Below are 20,108 nucleotides of genomic sequence, written 5' to 3' on the forward strand. Positions count from 1 at the left end.
AGCCAAACCAGTCTCGGCTTTTTTTTTTTTTTTTTTTTTTTTTTTAATATATTTTATAGATTTTTTACATCGAGGAAGAGAGAGGGATAGAGAGTTAGAAACATCGATGAGAGTCATTGATCAGCTGCCTCTTGTACGTGCCCTTGACCGGGATCAAACCTGGGGCCTTTCAGTCTGCAGGCTGACGCTCTCTCCACTGAGCAAAACCAGTTTCAGCTGTTTCCGCTCCTTCTCATACTAATTAGCTGCTTCAATAGGAGAGCTCATAGCCACACACTCACCTGTTAACACTCCCCCTATCCACTCGCCTTTCCTCTCTAAAACCAATTAAAATATATATATATTGGCCCCAACTCCAGCTCAGCACTCACCACACACAAACACGCATGCTCTCAACACATGAACCACACCAAAGGCTGCAAAGGATACTAACCACCTAAAACTCCACTAAATCACAACCTGTACATTCACACGTGACCTGTGCAGCCTTCGCTTTAAAAATAACACTTTAAGAAATTGGGGTGACCCTGATCAGTGAGGCTCAATGGTTGCACGTTGACCTATGAATCAGGAGGTCACGGTGCCATTCCAGGCCAGGGCACATGCCCGTGTTGCAGGCTCCACCCCTAGTAGAGGTGTGCAGGAAGGAGCTGATCGATGTTTCTCTCTCATTGATGTTTCTAACTATCCCTCTCCCTTTCTCTATGTAAAAAAATCAATAAAAATATTTAAAAAAAAGAAAAAGAAAAAGAAAACAGCCAAGTTCACTTAGTAGTAGAAATAAACAGTAGAAAGAGCAGTGAGTCTAGAGAACATCAAGTACATTCAAAGCGCCATCATACACCTACGCTCTCTGCTCTGTGGGTCCTGGCGGGTGTGATGCGTGTGCTCCCGGAAGCCCTGGGGCGAAGGTGAACTTAGATGAGGGTCTAGAGTGCAAGGGTGTCAGCTTCAGTTCCCAGAGCCTGGGTCGGGCCTGCTCTGTGGCTACATAGAACCAGCTGTCTCTGTGCCTCTCACTTCAGGAAGGAAATGTCAGAAGGCCGTTTTACCTGGAGAGGAAGCACTCTGGCAATCAGATGATCAAAGTATCGATCAATTGCTTGGACAAAGCCCTGGTCGGCTGTCCTCAGTCTCAGCTCCGGGTCCTGCAGTAACCAGCTGGGGGCGAGAGGAGACAAGCTCAGCGCTTGAGTTGGGAAGACAGGAGGCGGGAGGTCAGCCAGTTCTCCTTCCAGAGCTCCCTCCAGCCCAGCTTTATGTCTTCTGATCTCCTGCAGCCCTCACGGGACTTGGAAGATGCTCTCTGGACCATCCTACCTGGCTGTCCGACTGACAAGTGTCCGGTGACAGTTCCCAGCTTAGGAGGTGCGGCAGCTCCATCAAGGCCCTCGGCGGGGAGGGGTGGAGCGGGGCCTCCAGCTGAGCAGAGCAGGGCATTGCTCCTTTGCTAAAATATCCCTTCCTTCCTTCACGGTCAGGCTTCTGTGGCTCCTGAGCTGGGTGGGAGAACAAGCTCATCCCCGAGGAAACAGAGCCTTGACTGAGTGACGGGAGGAGGGCGCCCCGTGGAGCTGAGCCTGAGCCGGGGACTGCACACAGCTGGCAGCTGTGGTGTGAACGGGAGTATGCGCTGCTCACCCTGCACCCAGCTATCTGCACTAATGGCCCGGCCGCACAGAGGAGAGAAGGCAAAGGGAAGGGAGGGGGAACGGAGGAGAGCTGAGGTCCCTCGGCTCAGTAGAGAGCATGGTCTTCCACTAACAAAATAAGAGAAAAGCCAGGGGAAGGGGGGTCCCGCAGAGCAAGTCCAGAGGTTGTCAGAACCTCTTCCACCTCAGGACAGAGACCAGAGATGAGACCGGAAGGAAGAGCTGTGACCACCCCGATGCTGCCTCTCCCCGCCCAGGCGCCCGCGGCACCAGGACCCGCACCTGTGACCGGGACAAGGGTGACAGCGGCGCCCGGAGCTCACCGGGCCTTCCCCGAGAACACGGGCTCCGAGCTGTCAGATACCTGCTCTGCTTTTAGTGAAACAAACCGTCACAGCCCTCCCCTCAAAGCACGCTCACCTGGGCAGGCCGCCGAGGTCGATCTCACTGCAGATGTAGGGGCCTGGACGCAGGATCACCCACAGCCCAACCTCCACGGCCAGCCGGACAAAGGCCCTGGCAAGGTCAATGGCAGCCACTCTGAGGACATCCGAGCGGGGGGTGGGGATGAGCCAGCACACACCACAGGCGGCGGAGCTGCCCGGAGCCTCTGCTGGCCTGCCCTCCTCCCAACCAGAGACAGGGAGAGTGAGGGAAGGCTGAGCCCCCACCCTGCAGAGCAGGTCACCCTGCACCTGTGGTCACAGGCCTGAGGCCTGCAGCTGGGTTCTCACCAGCTCCCAGCCCAGGACCCTCTGCACAGCCCACCGGGTCATGAGGAGGGGACTCTCAGACAGGAGGTGGGGTCCTCGCCATGAACCTGACCCGACCACCTTGCTGCTTCCAGGGGCAGCCCGCTCCCAGCACAGGTGGCGGGACCCCACTGCAGAGCAGGAAGGGCTGACAGGGGTCCAGGCTCCTCTGGGCTGCAGTGAGGAGGGCTGGGCCCAGGGGAGGCCTGGGCACTGGGAGTAGCAGGCTCCCAGGTGGAGAGCACCTGGTCCCGGTGCAGAGCTGGCACCGGGGCCTGAGAACAGGCTCTCCAAGCAGAGCTGAGATGCCACCATGGTTCCTAAACAACCCACCAGCCCCTTCCCGCCCCCAGGCCCAGGCCCAGGCCAGGCCCAGGCCGGGCCACAGGAGCAGCAGCAGCACGTACTCCAGATCCAGGTTCCCGGAGAAGTCAAATGTGCCTCTCTGGGGCTCGTGAAGGTTCCAGGGGACATATTATAGCTGTGGCAGGAGAGAGGGAAGTGTAATAAGCATCTTCTTATTTCTTTCCTAACCAGTCCTAGGTCAGTTCCAAACCTATCTGAAAACCTAGGGTACCATGTTGGAGCAAGCTGAAGTGTCCCATGGCTGTTACACCTGTATTACATGAACAGTGATTGCTTTCAACGGTTCCTTTCTCTGCCACCCGGTTGCGATCTAAGCTGTCAATGATCCTGACTCTAGATTCCTCGGATGGATGCACTAATTATCCCTCTCACCACCCATTCTTGGTAATGCCCATTAAAAATGTAAAGAGAAGGGGAAAACACAAGTGTCTAGATATGCCCAATAAGTTATTGCTAAGAATTAATCAAAACAAGAATAGAGGAGAAGTTTCAAAACAATGATGGACATAGACTAAGGAAAGTGACATCATCCGTGTGCACACACAAGACCTATGAGTCTAAGAGGCAGGTGGCCCTTCATCATAAAGGCTCACGCTGGACAGGGCTCATGGGAAGGTGCAGCGAGGACCCAGAGAGCGGGCGGCACTCACGTGGTGACAGTGTTGAAGCCTCAGGCCTGCAGCTTCAGGAAGCAGTCCGGCCAGTACCCCCAGGGCACCTGGAAGTAGTGGATGGAGCCCCCGAAGATCAGGAACTTGTGCCCCTCCAGAGTGAAGTGCGGGCTGCTCTCAGGGGTGCTTTGTATCTGAAGTCCCACCACGTGGTCCTTCAGCTCCAGAGGGATCAGATGTGACCAGTTAAACCTGCTGAGAGAGAGAGATGGAGAAAGAGAGATGAAGAGAGAGAGAGAGAAAGATGAAGAGAGAGACAGAGAGAGATGGAGAGAGAGGAGATGAAGAGAGAGACAGAGAGATGAAGAGAGAAATATGAAGAGAGAGAGAAGATGAAGAGAGAGAGGAGAGACAGAGAGATATGAGGAGAAAGAGAGAAGAGATGAAGAGACAGAGAGAGAGATAAAGAGAGAGAGATGAAAAGAGAGACAGAGAGATGAAGAGAGAGAGGAGATGGAGAGAGGGGAGACAGCCAAAGCCCAGTGGGAGACGTTCTGGCTAGCAGGACACACCAGCTCTGTCCACGCTCCTGATACTCTTCTCTAGAAAAGGAGATCCCTGACCCCCCTCCATCCTATTCCCCTTCCCCCAGGCAGACCTGCTCTCCTGCAGCTGCGGCCCAGCTTCCTCGACAGGAAGGTTCTTTTTCTCTTTATATGTTGCCCGAGGAGCAAAGCCCGCTGAGATCAACGGCAGGAAAAAGACGCTCAGGATTCTTTTCCATGAGAGACATGGGCTGGAAAGAGGAGAAACAACTCTGAGGGGACAGCACTGGCCTCATCCAAATCGACGGCCCGGAACTTGCCCCTCCAGGCAGGCGAGGGGCCCTCCAGGCAGGCGAGGGGCCCGGGCACCAGGAGGCTGGGCACACGCAGGGCTCCCAGCTAGCCCAGCCCCCTCCCCTTGTCCCCTCCTTCCCTCCCTCTGCAGCCCCTTCCAGTTGGGGAGAGACCTGCAGTCCTAGGAGCCTGTCAGAAGCCAGATGCGGCAGGGCCCTGGGGAGGCGGGGAGGCGGGGTGGGCTCAGGGCTCAGTGACCAGTGGAGACCCCTCAGGCACCAGGCTCAGGAAGGACAGGGTGTCCTGCCCTGGGGCAGGGGACAAATGCTCTGAGGCGTGGGCATCACTAAGGTGCTGGAGGGGAAGAGCTCATAAGCGGGGCTGATGCATCTCAGGCAGATCTGAGGGCCCAGGAGGGCAGTGGACCAAAGGGGCCCTAACCCCCAGGTAGGAGCGACGAGTCACCTGAAGCGCCTCGGGGAACTCATAGCTGGAGGCCAGGCGCCGAGGTCCCACGCTGCTCCTGCCAACTCCCTGCAGGAGGACCGGGTTCGGGTGCACTGGGAGTTGTGAGCCACCACAGCCTGACAGGAGACCGGGGGTGGGGAGTTCTGGGGGGTCCGGGCGCTGCTGGGCAGGGAGGACGAAGCAACAGGTGTGGGCTCTGTGCCCAGGGGGCGTGGGACTGCCTACTCAAGGGAAGCGAGGCGGGAGGGTCCCTCCTTAAACTGGGTGTCACCAACCAGCCGACCGAGACAGAAAGGCAGACCTGAATGGGAGGAAAGGTGGACAGCTTGGGCCACACCATTTTACAGAGAGAGAGGTGTTGTGATCTGCCCTCTTAGCAACTTGATAGCAAAGGGCCTGATTTTGCCTTGACATCAATAAAAAGGTGAGCCCTGACTGGTGTGGCTCAGTGGATAGAGCGTCGACCTTCGGACTGAAGGGTCCCAGGTTCAATTCCGGTCAAGGGCATGTACCTGGGTTGCGGTCACATCCCCAGTAGGGAGTGTGCAGGAGGTGGCTGATCGATGATTCTCTTTCATCGATGTTTCTAACTCTCTATCCCTCTCCCTTCCTCTCTGTAAAAAAACAATAAAATATATTTTAAAAAATAAATAAAATAAAATGGTGAAATGGTATGCGTGCCACCAAGTGCATAGGTCAGCATCATTTTCTTCGTTTGAATGAAATGTCTTTTTGCCTTTTGTCATTGGAAGTAGCAAGCCTCAAGGCAACTGATGATTTGAACTAAAGCTGTTACAGGAAAAATGTGGGTAGGAGGTGCTCATGAAAACAAAGAAAAAGTACAGATAAGCAAATATCAGTTGCTCTGTTAGGATAATGTTAAAAAAAAAAAAAAAAAAAAAAAAAAAAAAAAAAGTAGCCCAAAGGGAGGATGGAGGGGAAATTCACTGAATGCCAGGGGGGGACCTTTACTTACAACAATCTCTCAGGAGGGGGCCTGACTCCGGGAATTGTATCACATGCACTTGATTGACAGGGAACTCCATTCTTCAGCCCCAAAGAGAAAGATCTGCCTGCGTAGACAGAGCCTGGGAACAGTCAAGGACAGTTCGTCCCTCCTGCTGAATCCTGGACAGAACAAACTCTCTGACCTCAGTTCCGTGGGTGGAAAATAAAGTCACTCGCAAACTGGAACAGCAACCTTCAAGGTGAAAAACGTCCTACAGCAGAGGGGGCGCTGAAGTCAGAAAGGATCGTTTCTGCAGGTCCAGAAACTAGCGTTTTGCTGAGTTTTAAATTGGCTTTGGAGAGAGAGTGTGATCATGTAATCAGATCAAGTCAGTTGTTCAAAAACAGAAGGACTCTGTCTGTGTCCCAGCATGCCCCATTCCTTGAGACTTATGGTGTGGAAATGTTAAATGCAGCCACCAAAGGTGTCAGTCCTGCGCGACTCTGCTGAGTGGAGGAGGCTCGCAGTATGTCTAGCCATAAGGGGGATGGTATGGCAGAGAAAGATAGATGCATCAACATTCTTCAGTCTCCACGTTAAATTCTATTCAGTTAAATTAGCTTTCCTTGGCCGGGTATGTCAGTTCAGGAGCAAGTTCAACTACAGTGCTTGCATTGGTTTAGAACAGTGGTCGGCAAACTCATTAGTGGACAGAGCCAAATATCAACAGTACAATGACTGAAATTTCTTTGGAGAGCCAAATTTTTAAAACTTAAACTTCTTCTAACGCCAGTTCTTCAAAATAGACTCGCCCAGGCTGTGGTATTTTGTGGAAGAGCCACACTCAAGGAGCCAAAGAGCCGCATGTGACTTGTGAGCCACAGTTTGCCAACCATGGGTTTAGAATATAAGATTTTAAGCTTCTCCAATGTTGCGCTAAAACATTTCAATAAAATCATGCAGCCCACCTCTTCCTTTAGAAAAAAAGTACCCAATTCCCACAAATCTGTTCTCTGTAGGACAGTTCTAGTTCACTATTGGATCCTTGCATCTGAAAACCCGCCAGGCATATAGCAAGCCCCCAACAAGCCCCCCCGCCCCTTGTTCACCATGGAAGTGGTTGGGGCTGCTGCAGGAGAGAGTGGGGTCCCTCTTACACAGAAGACTGGCAGGCTGAGAGGGGAAGCTCAGGGCTCAGGCTCAGGGAAGGGTCTGGAGTCCTGGGAAATCGGTTTGGGCGACAGGAAACAGAGAAGACAGAACTGGCCGTTCTTTGAGATAAAAAGCTTAAAAGTCATTGGTCTAGCCCAGAGCTAGCCGGGTTGGCTCAGTGGATAGAGTCTCGGCCTGTGGACCAAAAGGTCCCATATTCAATTTCAGTCAAGGGCATGGACCTTGGTTGCAGGCTCCTCCCTGGCCCGGTCAGGGCTCTTGCAGGAGGCAACCAATGGATGTGTTTCTCTCACATGGACATTCTGTCTTTCCCTCTCTCTCTCATGCTCTTTAAAATGGAAAAATATCCTCAGGTGAGGATTTAACAACAACAACAAAAAGGCATTGGTCTTTGTGAAACTGCTGTTATCAAAGTGGGGTGGGAGTGGGGGGGGAGGGGTCCTTTGCCCTAATAGCTGCTGGAAGTGGAATCTTTAGACATCGGAGAAAAACAATTGTTGAGAATGGCTGGTGTGGGAGAATGAACGGGTCTGCTTTATTTTTTTCTCAACTTGAAATTCTCAAGATTGACTGTGTTGGGGAGTTGTGTCATTTTTCAATCCCTTTTGTCCTCAAAGACAGAGAGGAACGCCGGGTGCCTCAGGCCTTCAGTATGTGAGGGTGTGGCTCTGAGCCACAGTAGCTGTGCCCCCGGGTGCATTGCGATGTCACAATGGGCCTGGCTGCATTGTGACGTCACACTGGAGGCCTGGGTGCTCTGTCCCAATGGGCCTGGGGGATATCTAGCTGGTGCCTGGTCCTGACGGCCGCTCTCCGTGCTACGTGTTTAGCGGAAGACATTGTTGGTTGCGTGCTGACAGACCTCGGGATGGGGAGCTTAGTTTCGTGTTTCAAAGGTATGTCCGTGGGGGCCCAGCGCGAGCTGTCCCTTCTAATGGGCGAGGGGATACTTCTCTCCATGTCTTCTGGGCATGCTCATTCCTTTCTTGACAGAAATGTTGTAAATATCATGGAGCGTTGTAAATATCTAGTGCCCTGTGGTGGTCGGCACCCTCAGCTCTTAGAAAAATGCTCATGGGGGAAACATGAAATGTATGTTTTTACTTTTTCAAAAATGTATTAAAATAATGAATTACAGAAGCCCTAAGCGGATCCAGAACTGCAGAGATGTGCTGGCAGGTAAGCGTTTCACACAGGAAAGGGAAATGGCATTGTGGTTAGCCCTCCTTCTCTCAGTTTCATCCTGGAATGTGTATTGTTTTCAGGATAATGGGGGCCTATTGCCTCCATTGCTGTGACCGTTTCCCATTCGTGTCGTTAGAACGTGTGTCTAGGTGTCCGTTGGTGACATGGAACGCATTTCCTTTTCTACAATACCTTCCATGTTGTCAAACATTCTCCTGTTACAGAGATACCTTTATCTTATCGTTCAACATATTCACCTCCACAGAGGTAATGATTGTGAGAAGGTAGTGTTTTTACGTAATTACCAACCAATAGTCAGTGTGGTTTTTAAAAATATATATTTTGATTTCGCAGAACGCAGCGGTTGGGAACACAGACATGTTCGGAGCCGGAGCGCCATTTTGTGCCTGTGGAGAGAGGGGCTCCCGAGGCGCTGGAAGCGGACGGAGAGATCACGTGAGCGGGCGGCGTCGCGTACCCGCGTTATCCCCCCCCCCCCCCCCCGCTCCCCCGTGCGGTCCCCCAGCCCCCTCCGGGGGCAGCATGTGGTGAGGCCAGAGCCTGAGAGGGCAGGGGAGAGGAGGTGCGGTCGGAAAGGGAGGCGGGTGTCCAGAGCCGCTTCGGCTTCGGCTTCGGCTTTGGCAGCGGCGGACCGCGGAGGGGGCGCCGCGGCGCAATGTCAGGCCGGTACCGCGGGGGCCGGGGGGACGCCTGGCTCGGGATTAGTAGTCATCCCTCGAAGACCTGACCTTCAATAGCAAACCGCACATCCATATGCTCACCATTCTAGCCGAGGAGAACCTGCCCTTCGCCAAGGAGATCGTCTCTCTCATCGAGGCCCGAACCGCCAAGGTTTTTATACACCCCGCAGCCTCCTGTTCTTCTAATACTCCCTGATTTTAGTGTCAGCCTCATCCCGGGTCTCGCTTCCATCCGAAGGGGGACAGCGTTCCTCTCCAATCCCCGCTCCTACCCCCTCCGACTCTGGCTAGGTCTCGGGCCCAGGCTTCGAGTGTGGGCCTCTCCGGCGGGGAGGGAGCAGGGCGGGCGAAGGGTGGAGTCCCACTTCCGCTTGCCAGCTCCCTATCTAGGCCACCCGACACAAGCCTTGACCAGAGCCCTTTGGGGAGGGGGGAGACTTGGAGGCAGTCTGTGGTGCGGGGAAGTTACGAGTGAAAAGCATTTTGAGCCCCTGGGAAGGTGGGGAGTGGTTCTCCCCCACACTTTTCCTCCCCTCCCCCCAGCCCCCCAGAACCCTTTTGGGTAACCTGTGCTGTGTGGGTTGGAAGGAGGTGAAGGGGGACCTGGGAGCGAGCTGTCGCGGGGTGGGCATAGGGCATTGGCCCCGAGTGGAACAGCCGCTTGTTAGGAGCCCAACATGGCGCCTGTAAAGCACATGATGCAAAAGGGAAGAGAGAAGAATCCATTCCCTGCCAGCCAGCCAGGCAGCTGCTCACACCCGTCAGCCCCGTTTTGGGGTGGGGGCGGCTAGATAGAACTTTCATTCTCCTCTCGGAGTGCTTTATTTGTCCCCCCAAGTGGGAAATCGGGGTTGAGGGTGGGGTGTGGGTTGGGGTTGGGGGGGAGGAGGTTTGATCCAACCTGTAGGTGGAGAACTGGCCCATTGGGTAACAAATACTTGTTTTTTGTTTTTTTTTTTTAAAGTTCAGTCCCTCCTCTTCCTTTTCTCTTTTTTTCCATCCCTTCCCTGATAGGGGAGACATGCTTTTTTCTTCACCCCTTGACAGTAGTGGTCCTCTGCCACCCTATATTTCCCTGTCGTCCTCTTCTGTGCATTCATGTGGGAGTGATGCCACTTAAGTAAAGTTACTGTTCAACTTGGTTATGATAATGAGTTCTAATAGTCTCCCAGCACTACGTTTTAAGTTCTTCAAGCTTGTACTTATGGTTTAGTTTTTTGTTTTGTTTTTCTAGTTGTTAGTCATTGAAATGATCAGGATGAGCCTCCTCTTAGCAGAGTGAACCCCTTTTAAAAGGCCACTTTAACAACCACCACCAAATATATTGTTTAGAGGCGGTTTCTGTCTAGTGTAAAACTGAGTGGTCTGACTAATAAATGGTTTTGAAATGTGTGATTGGTATTATAAAATTTGTGAATAAAACATATAAAATATGGAAAAAAAATATATTTTATTGATTTTTTACAGAGAGGAAGAGAGAGGGATAGAGAGTTAGAAACATCGATGGGAGAGAAACATCAATCAGCTGCCTCTTGCACACCCCCCTACTGGGGATGTGCCCGCAACAAAGGTACATGCCCTTGACTGGAATCGAACCTGGGACCTTTCAGTCCGCAGGCCGATGCTCTATCCACTGAGTCAAACCCGTTTTGGCAATAGCCAGTGTTTTAAACAGGCAATGGGAGGTGGAGAAATAGGCTCATGAAATGATGGGGACAGATAATCAAGTGGATAGAGGGTTAGGCACAGACAGAGAAAAGTAGGTAATGTCCACAGGTGAGAGAAATAAAACTTTATATAAATAGAAAATTACCTACTGTTTCATATACATTTGTAGCTTTAAGAAAAAAAGGGGTCTCCCTTAAAGATGTCTTAAAATAATGCCTGGCTGTTTCCATTCTCACCCTTTAAGTGCTTTTTCTATGGCTGGTGACCTGTCTCATTATAGAAAAACTCCTATTTGGGCGGATGAAATACAACGTGGTGATATTGATTCACGGGTCTGAGAATACAAGACTTTTCATAGATAAGCTGCTGCCTCTAGGAAGCTGGGGTCCGTCTTCTTTGCACACACAGCCCGTGACTGTGTCAGGACCTGATTATGACCAGAGAACCACCCTGTGCGTGTTTGTGACCTCTGAGTGTGGGCGGGGCATTCACCAACAGCATTGTTGACACCTTTGCCTGACTCATTAAAAGTGGGGTTTGGCTTCAGGTGAATTGCTTGTTATAGAAAGAACAATGGCCTAGGAATTTTAAATCCTGAACTTGAGCAGTGTCTGAATCTTTTTTCAAAATATATTTTATTGAGAAACATAAATAATGAGAGAATGTTATTGATGCCTCTGGCACGCCCCATATTGGGGATATCGAGCCAGCAACCGGGGGACGTGCCCTTGACCCAAATAGAACCCAGGACCCTTCAGTCCGCAGGCCCACGCTCTAGCCACTGAGCCAAACCTGCTAGGGCTGAGTCTTCTAAAGTTGTGAGATCTAAGTGCTTGTGTTTCACAATAAGGAACTCCTCTGACTTTGCACATCTGATTCGTAAACCCCCCAAAGCAGTTGTCGGCAAACTGCGGCTCTCGAGCCACATGCGGCTCTTTGGCCCCTTGAGAGTGGTTCTCCCACAAAATACCAAGGGCTGGGCGAGTCTATTTTGAAGAAAGTGGTGTTAGAAGAAGTGTAAGTTTAATAAATTTGGCTCTCCAAAGATATTTCAATCATTGTACTATTGATATTTGGCTCTGTTGACTAATGAGTTTGCTGACCACTGGTTTTAGAATATAAGATTTTAAGTTCCTCCAACATTGCACTAAAACATTTCAATAAAATCATGCTGTCCACTCTTCCTTTAAAAAAAAAAAAAAAAGTACTCAATTCCCACGAATCTATTCTCTGTAGGACAGTGTCTAGCTCACTATTGGATCCTTGCACCTGTAAACCCGCCTGGCATATAGCAAGCCCCCAACAAGGGCCTGTTCACCATGGAACTGGTTGGGGCTGCTGCAGGAGAGAGTGGGATCCCTCTTACACGAAAGACTGGCAGGCTGAGAGGGGAAGCACAGGGCTCATGCTCAGGGAAGGGTCTAGAGTCCTGGGAAATCGGTTTGGGCGACAGGAAACAGAGGAGACAGAACTGGCCGTTCTTTGAGATAAAAAGATTAAAAGTCATTGGTCTAGCCCAGAGCTAGCTGGATTGGCTCAGTGGATAGAGTCTCAGCCTGTGGACCAAAAGGTCCCATATTCAATTTCAGTCAAAGGCATGGACCTTGGTTGCAGGCTCCTCCCTGGCCTGGTCAGGGCTCCTGCAGGAGGCAACCAATGGATATGTTTCTCTCACATGGATATTTCTCTGTCTTTCCTTCTCTCTCACATGCTCTCTAAAATGGTAAAATATCCTCAGGTGAGGATTTAAAAAATAAAAAAAGTTCTTGGTCTTTGTGAAACTACTGTTATCAGATGAAGATGAAGTGGCGGGTCATTTGTGCCCGTGGCTGCTGGAAGTGGAATCTTTAGATTTCTGGGGGAAAAGAATTGACTGAGACTCGCTTGTGTGGGAGAATGAATGGGTCTGCTTTATTTTTTCTCAACCTGAATTTCTCACGATTGACTGAATTGTGGGGTTGTATCATTTTTCAATCCACTTCTCAAAGACAGAGAGGAACACCCGCAGTAAAACCCGCCTCCAGCAGCCCATCCCAGGTCCGGACACAACACTGGGCAGCCTGCCACCAGCAGCAAAACCCGCTTCCAGAAGACAAGTTTGGGCCGGTGACACCACCCTGGGCTGCCGCCCGAAGCAAAACCTGCCTCCAGCAGTCCATTCCTGGCCCAGGACACCACCATGGGCCGTCAATCCGAAGCAAAACCCGCGGACAACAGCACATCTGGACCCGAGACACCACCATGGGCAGCACGTTGCCAGCATTAATCCCTGCCTCCAACAGCCCTTACCAGGCCCCAACACACAGACCATCTCGGGCCCGGGACACCACCATGGGCAGCCAGCCGCCAGCATTAAAACCCGCCTCTAGCAGGCCATCTCAGGCCCGGGACACCACCATGGGCAGCCCCCCGCCAGGATTAAAACCTGACTCAAACAGCCCTTCCCGGGCCTGGGACACCACCAAGGGAAACACGCCACCAGCATTAATACCTGCCTCCAACAACCCTTCCCAGGCCAGGGACACGCAGCCGATTTCGGGCCCGGGAGACCACCATGGGCAGCACGCCACCATCAGTAATACCCAACTCCAGACGCCCATCTCGGGCCCAGGTCACCACCATGGGCAGCCAGCCACCAGGATTAAAACTCGCCTCAAACAGCCCTTCCCGGGCCCGAGACACACAGTCCATCTCGGACCCGGGACACCACCATGGGCACACGCTGCCATCAGTAATACCCACCTCCAAATGCCCATCTCAGGCCCAGGACACCACCATGGTTAGCACGACGCCATCAGTAATACCCGCCGCAAACAGCCCTTCTCGGGCCCGAGACAACACCATGGGCAGCACACCACAATCATTAATACCCACCTCCAGCAGCCAATCTCGGGCCCAGGACACCACCATGGGCAGCCCGCCGCCAGGATTAAAACCTGCAACAAACAGCCCTTCCCGCCCAGGACAGCACCAAAGGCAACAGGCCGCCAACATTAATACCTGCCTCCAACAGCCTTTCCCGGACCCGGGACATGCAGCCCATCTCGGGCCCGGGACACCACCATGGGCAGCACACCGCCATCAGTAATACCCGCCTCCAGACGCCCATCTCGGGCACAGGACACCACCATGGGCAGTCCGCCGCCAGGATTAAAACCCGCCACAAAGAGTCATTCCCGGGCCCGAGACACCACCAAGGGCAACACGCCGCCAGCATTAATTCCCGCCTCCAAAAGCCCTTCCTGGGCCCGGGACACACAGCCCATCTCGGGCCCGGGACAACATCATGGCAAACACACCGCCAACAGTAAAACCTGCCTAAGCAGCCCATCTCGGGCCAGAGACACCACCATGGGCAGCACAACGCCATCAGTAATACCCGCCTCCATCAGCCCAAATTGGGCCCGGGACACCACCCTGGTCAGCCCGCCGCCAGCATTAATACCCGCCTACAACAGCCCTTCCCGGTCCCGGGACACACAGCCCATCTCGGGCCTGGGACACGATCATGGGAAGCACGCCACCATAAGTAATACACGCCTCCATCAGACCATCTCATGCCAGGACACCACCATAGCCAGCACACTGCCATCAGTAATACCCGCCTCCAGAAGCCCTTCGGGGGCCCAGGACACCACCATGGGCAGCACACCAGAATCATTCATACCCACCTCCAACAGCCCATCTCGGCCCAGAGACACCACCTTGGGCAGCACAACACCATCAGTAATACCCGACTCCAACAACCCTTCCTGGGCCCGGGACAAGCAGCCCATCTCGGGCCCAGGACAACACCATGGGCAGCACACCACCATCAGTAATACTCACCTTACATAGCCCTTCCCGGGTCCGGGATACAACCATGGGCAACACCATGCCAGCATTAAAACCAGCCTCAAACAGCCCTTCCCGGGCCCGGGACATGCAGCCGATCTCGGGCCTGGGACACTACCATGGGCAGCACGCCGCCATCAGTAATACCCGCCTCCATCAGCCCAAATCAAGCCTGGGACACCACCATGGGAAGCCCGCCACCAGGATTAAAACCCGCCTCAAACAGCCCTTCCCAGCCTGGGACACGCAGCCCATCTCGAGCCTGGGACACCACCATGGGCAGCACGCCACCATCAGTAATACGAGCCTCAAACAGCCCTTCCCAGGTCCGGGACACAACCATGGGCAACACGATGCCAGCATTAAAACCAGCCTCAAACAGCCCTTCCTGGGCCCGGGACACCACCATGGGCAGCACGCCGCCGTCAGTAATACCAGCCTCCATCAGCCCATCTCGGACCTGGGACACCACCATGGGCAGCCCGCTGCCAGCATTAATACCCGCCTCCAACAGCGCTTCCCGGTCCCGGGACACGCAGCCCATTTCGGGCCTGGGACACCACCATGGGCAGCACGCCACCATCAGTAATACCCGCCTCCAGACGCCCATCTCAGGCCCGGGACACCATCATGGGCAGCATGCCGCCATCAGTAATTCCTGCCTCCAGCAGCCCATCTCAGGCCAGGGACACCACCATGGGCAGCATGCCGCCATCAGTAATTCCTGCCTCCAGCAGCCCATCTCAGGCCAGGGACACCACCATGGGCAGCAGAACTCCATCAGTAATACTCGCCTCCATCAGCCCATCTCAGGCCCGGGACACCATCATGGGCAGGCCACAGCCAGCATTAATAACCGCCTCCAACAACCCTTCCCTGGCCCGGGACACTCAGCCCATCTCGGACCCGAGACACCACCATGGGCAGCATGCCAACATCAGCAATACCCGCCTCGAGACGCCCATCTCGAGCCCAGGACACCATCATGGGCAACAGCCGCCATCAGTAATTCCTGCCTCCATCAGCCCATCTCGGGCCCATGACACCACCATGGGCAGCCCGCCGCCAGCATTAATACCCGCCTCCAACAGCCCTTCCCAGGCCCGGGACACGCAGCCCATCTCGGGCCCAGGACACCATCATAGGCAGCACGCCGCCATCAGTAATATCCTCCTCAGACAGCGCTCCCGGGCAAGGGACACAACCATGGGCAACACGATGCCAGCATTAAAACCAGCCTCAAACAGCCCTTCCCCGGCCCGAGACACCACCATGGGCAGCATGTCGCCATCAATAATTCCTGCCTCTAGCAGCCTATCTCGGACCCGGGACACCACCATGGGCAGGATGCCGCCATCAGTAATACACGCCTCCAGCATCCCATTTAGGGCCCCGTACACCACCATAGCAAGCACACTGCCATCAGTAATACCCGCCTCCAGAAGCCGATTTGAGGCCGGGAACATGCAACCCATCTCGGGCCCGGGACAGCACCATGGTCAGCACACCGCCATCAGTAATACCCGCCTCCAGACGCCCATCTCGGGCCCAGGATGCGATCATGGGCAGCACACAGCCATCAGTAATTCCTTCCTCCAGCAGCCCATAACGGGCCAGGGACACAACCATGGGCAGCACACCGCCATCAGTAATACATGCCTCCATCAGCCCATCTCATGCTCCAGACACCACCATGGGCAGCCCACTGCCAGCATTAATACCTGCCTCTAACAGCCCTATCCCGGGCCTAGAACATGCAGCCCATCTCGAGCCCGGGACACCACTATGGGCAGCACGCCACGATCAGTAATACCCGCCTCCAGACGCCCATCTTGGGCCCGGGATGCGACCATGGGCAGCCCGCCGCCTGGATTAAAACCCGCCTCTAACAGCCCTTCCCGGGCCCCGGACAGAAACAAGAGCAACACGCCACCAGCATTAATACCCCCCTCCAACGGCCCTTCCCGATCCCAGGTCATGCAGCCCATCTCAGGCCCCGGATACCACCGTGGGCAGCAAACCACCATCAGTAATACCCTCCTCCAGACGCCCATCTTGGGCCCAAATCACCATCATGGGCAGCACGCCGCCATCAGTAATAACCGCCTCCAGCAGCCCCTCTTGGGTCCGGGACACCACCATGGGCAGCACGCCACGATGAGTAATACCCGCCTCCAGACGCCCATCTCGGGCCTAGTACACCTCAATGGTCAGCACACCGTCAGCATAAAAACCAGCCTCCACCAGCCCATCACGAGCCCAAAACACCACCATGGTCAGCAGGCCTCCAGCATTAAAACCCGCCTTCAGACGCCCATCTCGGGCCCAGGACACCACCATGGGCAGTAAACCGCCAGGATTAAACCCGCCTCAAACAGCCCTTTCCGGGTCCGGGACACCACCAAGAGCAACACGCCGCCAGCATTAATACCCGCCTCCAACAGCCCTTCCCGGGCCCGGTACGCTCAGCCCATTTCGGGCCAGGGACACCACCATGGGCAGCACACCGCCATCAGAAATACCTGCCTCAAGACACCCATCTCGGGCCCAAGACACCTCCATGGTCAGCAGGCCACCAGCATTAAAACCGCCTCCAGCGGCCCATCACGGGCCCGGGACACAACCCATCTCGCGCCCGGAACACTACAATGGTCAGCACACCGCCATCACTAATACCCGCCTCCAAACGCTCATTTCGGGCCGGGGACACCACCATGGGCAGCACGACGCTATCAGTAATTCCTGCCTCCAGCAGCCCATCTCGGGCCTGGGACACCACCATGGGTAGCACGCAGGTAGCAGTAAAATCTGCCTGTAACAGCCCATCACGGGACCCGGACACCACCATGGGCAGCACACCGCAATCATTAATACCACCCTCCAGCAGCCCATCTTGGGCCATGAAACCACCAAGGTCAGCCCGCCGCCAGCATTAAAACCCGCCTCCAGCAGCCCATCTCGGGCCCAGAATACCACCATAGGCAGCACGCCGCCATCAGTAATACCCGCCTCCAGCAGCCCATCTCGGGCCCAGAATACCACCATGGGCAGCACACCGCAATCATTAATACCCGCCTCCAGACGCCCATCTCGGGCCTGGGACACCACCATGGGCAGCACGCAGCTAGCAGTAAAATCCGACTCTAACAGCCCATCTCGGGCCCGGGACACCACCATGGGCAGCCCGCGGGTAGGATTAAAACCCGCTTCAAACAGCCGTTCCCGGGCTGGTGACACCACCAAGGGCAACATGCCGCCAGTATTAATACTCACCTCCAACAACCCTTCCCGGCCTAGGGACAAGCAGCCCATCTCGGTCCCGGGACACCACCATGGGCAGCACGACACCATGAGTTAAACCCGCCTCCACACGCCCGTCTCGGGCCCAGGACACCCCCATGGTCAGCCTGCCGCCAGAATTAAAACCCGCCTCCAGCAGCCCATCTCGGGCCCGGGACCTGCAGCCCATCTCAGGCCCAGGACATCATCATGGGCAGCATGCCACCATCAGTAATACACGACTCCAGCAGCCCATCTTGGGCATGGGACACCATCATGGGCAGCCTGCCGCCAGCATTAAAACCTGCCTGCAGCAGCCCATCTATGGCCCTGGACAACACCATGGCCAGCACACCGCCATCAGCAATAGACGCTTCCAGCAGCCCATCTCGGGCCCGGGACACCACCATGGGCAGCCCACCGCTAGGATTAAAACCCGCCTCCAACTGCCCTTTCCGGACCGCCTCAAACAGTCCTTTCCAGGCCATCTCGTACCCAGGACACCACCATTGCAAGCACACCTCCATCAGTAATACCCGCTCCAGATGCCGATATCAGGCCCAGGACACCATCATATGCAGCACGCCTCCTTCAGTAATACCTGCCTCCAACATCCCATCTCCAACCACCATGAGCAGCACGCCACCATCAGTAATACTCGCCTCCTGCAGCCCAACTCTGGCTAGGGACACCACCATGAGCAGCACACCACAATCATTAATACCTGCTTCCAGCAGCCCATTTCGGGCCAGGGACACCACCATGGGCAGCACGCCGCCATCAGTAATACTCGACTACAGACGCCCATCTCGGACTGGGGATACCACCATGGGCAGCACGTAGCAAGCAGTAAAATCCGACTCTAACAGCCTATCACAGGACCCTGGATACCACCATGGGCAGCACACCGCAATCATTAATACCCGCCTCCAGACGCCCATCTCGGGCCTGGGACACCACCATGGGCAGCACACTGCCATCAGTAATACCCGCCTCCAGACGCCCATCTCGGGCCCGGGACACCACGATGGTCAGCATGCTGCCATCAGTAATATCCGCCTCCAGACGCCCATCTCGGGCCCGGGACACCACCATAGCCAGCACGCCGCCATCAGTAATACCCGCCTCCAACAGCCCATCTCGGTCCCGGAACACCACCATGGGCAGCACACCGCCATCAGTAATACCCGCCTCCAGAAGGACTTCCGGGGCCCGGGACACGCAGTGCATCTCGGGCCGGTTACACCACCATGGGCAGCACGCCGCCAAGATTAATATCCCCTTCAAACAGCCCTTCCCGGGCCCGGAAAAGACAGGACATCTCATGCCCGGGACACCACCATGGCCAGCACACCGCCATGAGTAATACCAGCCTCCAGATGCCCATATCGGGCCCAGGACACCATAATGGGCAGCACGCCGCCATCAGTAATTCCTGCCTCCAGCAGCCCATCTCAGGCCAGGGACACCACCATGAGCAGCACATCACAATCATTAATACTCCTCTCAAGCAGCCCATTTTGGGCGAAAGACACCACCCTGGGCAGCCCGCCGCCATCAATAATTCCTGCCTCCAGCAGCCCATCTTGGGCCAGGGACACCACCATGGGCAGCATACTGCCATTAGTAATACCTGCCTCAAACAGCCCTTCCCTGGCCCGGGACACCACCATGGGCAACACGATGCCAGCATTAAAACCAGCCTCAAAAAGCCCTTCCCGGGCCCGAGACACCACCATGGGCAGCACGACGCAATCAGTAATTCCTCCCTCCAGCAGCCCGTCTCGGCCCCGGGACACCAGCATGGGCAGCCAGCCGCCAGCATTAAAACCTGCCTCAAACAGCCTTCCCGTGCCCGGGACACGCAGCCCATATCGGGCCTGGGACACCACCATGGGCAGCACACCACAATCATTAATACCTGCCTCCAGCAGCCCATCTCGGGCCCGGGACAACACCATGGACAGCCCGCCGATAGGATTAAAACCCGCCACCAACAGCCCATCCTGGGCCAGGGTCTCGCAGCCCATCTCGGGCCCGGGACACAACCATGCGCAGACAGCTGCCATCATTAACACCCGCCTTCAGCAGCCCATCTACAGCCCTGGATAACACCATGGGCAGCAGGCCCTAAATCAGTAATTCCTGCCTCCAGCAGCCCATCTCAGGCCCGGGACAATACCATGGGCATCATGCCGCCATCAGTAATACACTCCTCCAGCAGCCCTGCCGGGGCCCGGGACACCACCATGGACAGCATGCCGCCATCAGTAATACCCGCCTCCAGCAGCCCATCTCAGGTCCGGGACACCACCATGGGAATCCTGCTGATAGGATTAAAACACGTCACCAACAGCCCATCCCGCGCCCGGGACACGCAGCCCATCTCCGGCCTGGTAGACAACCATGGGCAGCACACTGCGAGGATTAAAACACGCCTCAAACAGCGCTTTCTATTCCTGTGACACCACCAAGGGCAACATGCTGCCAGCATGCACACCTGCCTACAACAGCCCTAGCCTGGGCCCGGGACACCACCATGGCAAACACACCGCCATCAGTAATACCCGCCTCCAGATGCCGATCTCGGGCCCAGGATACCATAATGGGCAGCACGCCGCCATCAGTAAT

At 55.0% G+C, this 20,108-nt stretch overlaps 1 pseudogene; it reads right to left on the reverse strand.

Annotated features, from left to right (window-relative positions):
* Window positions 1–1,016: 1,016 nt before the first annotated feature.
* On the reverse strand, window positions 1,017–13,055 carry LOC118715059 (annotated as a pseudogene).
* Window positions 13,056–20,108: the final 7,053 nt, after the last annotated feature.

Source organism: Pipistrellus kuhlii, unplaced genomic scaffold (assembly GCF_014108245.1).
Source record: "Pipistrellus kuhlii isolate mPipKuh1 unplaced genomic scaffold, mPipKuh1.p scaffold_m20_p_11, whole genome shotgun sequence".
In the NCBI taxonomy this organism is placed as follows: domain Eukaryota; kingdom Metazoa; phylum Chordata; class Mammalia; order Chiroptera; family Vespertilionidae; genus Pipistrellus; species Pipistrellus kuhlii.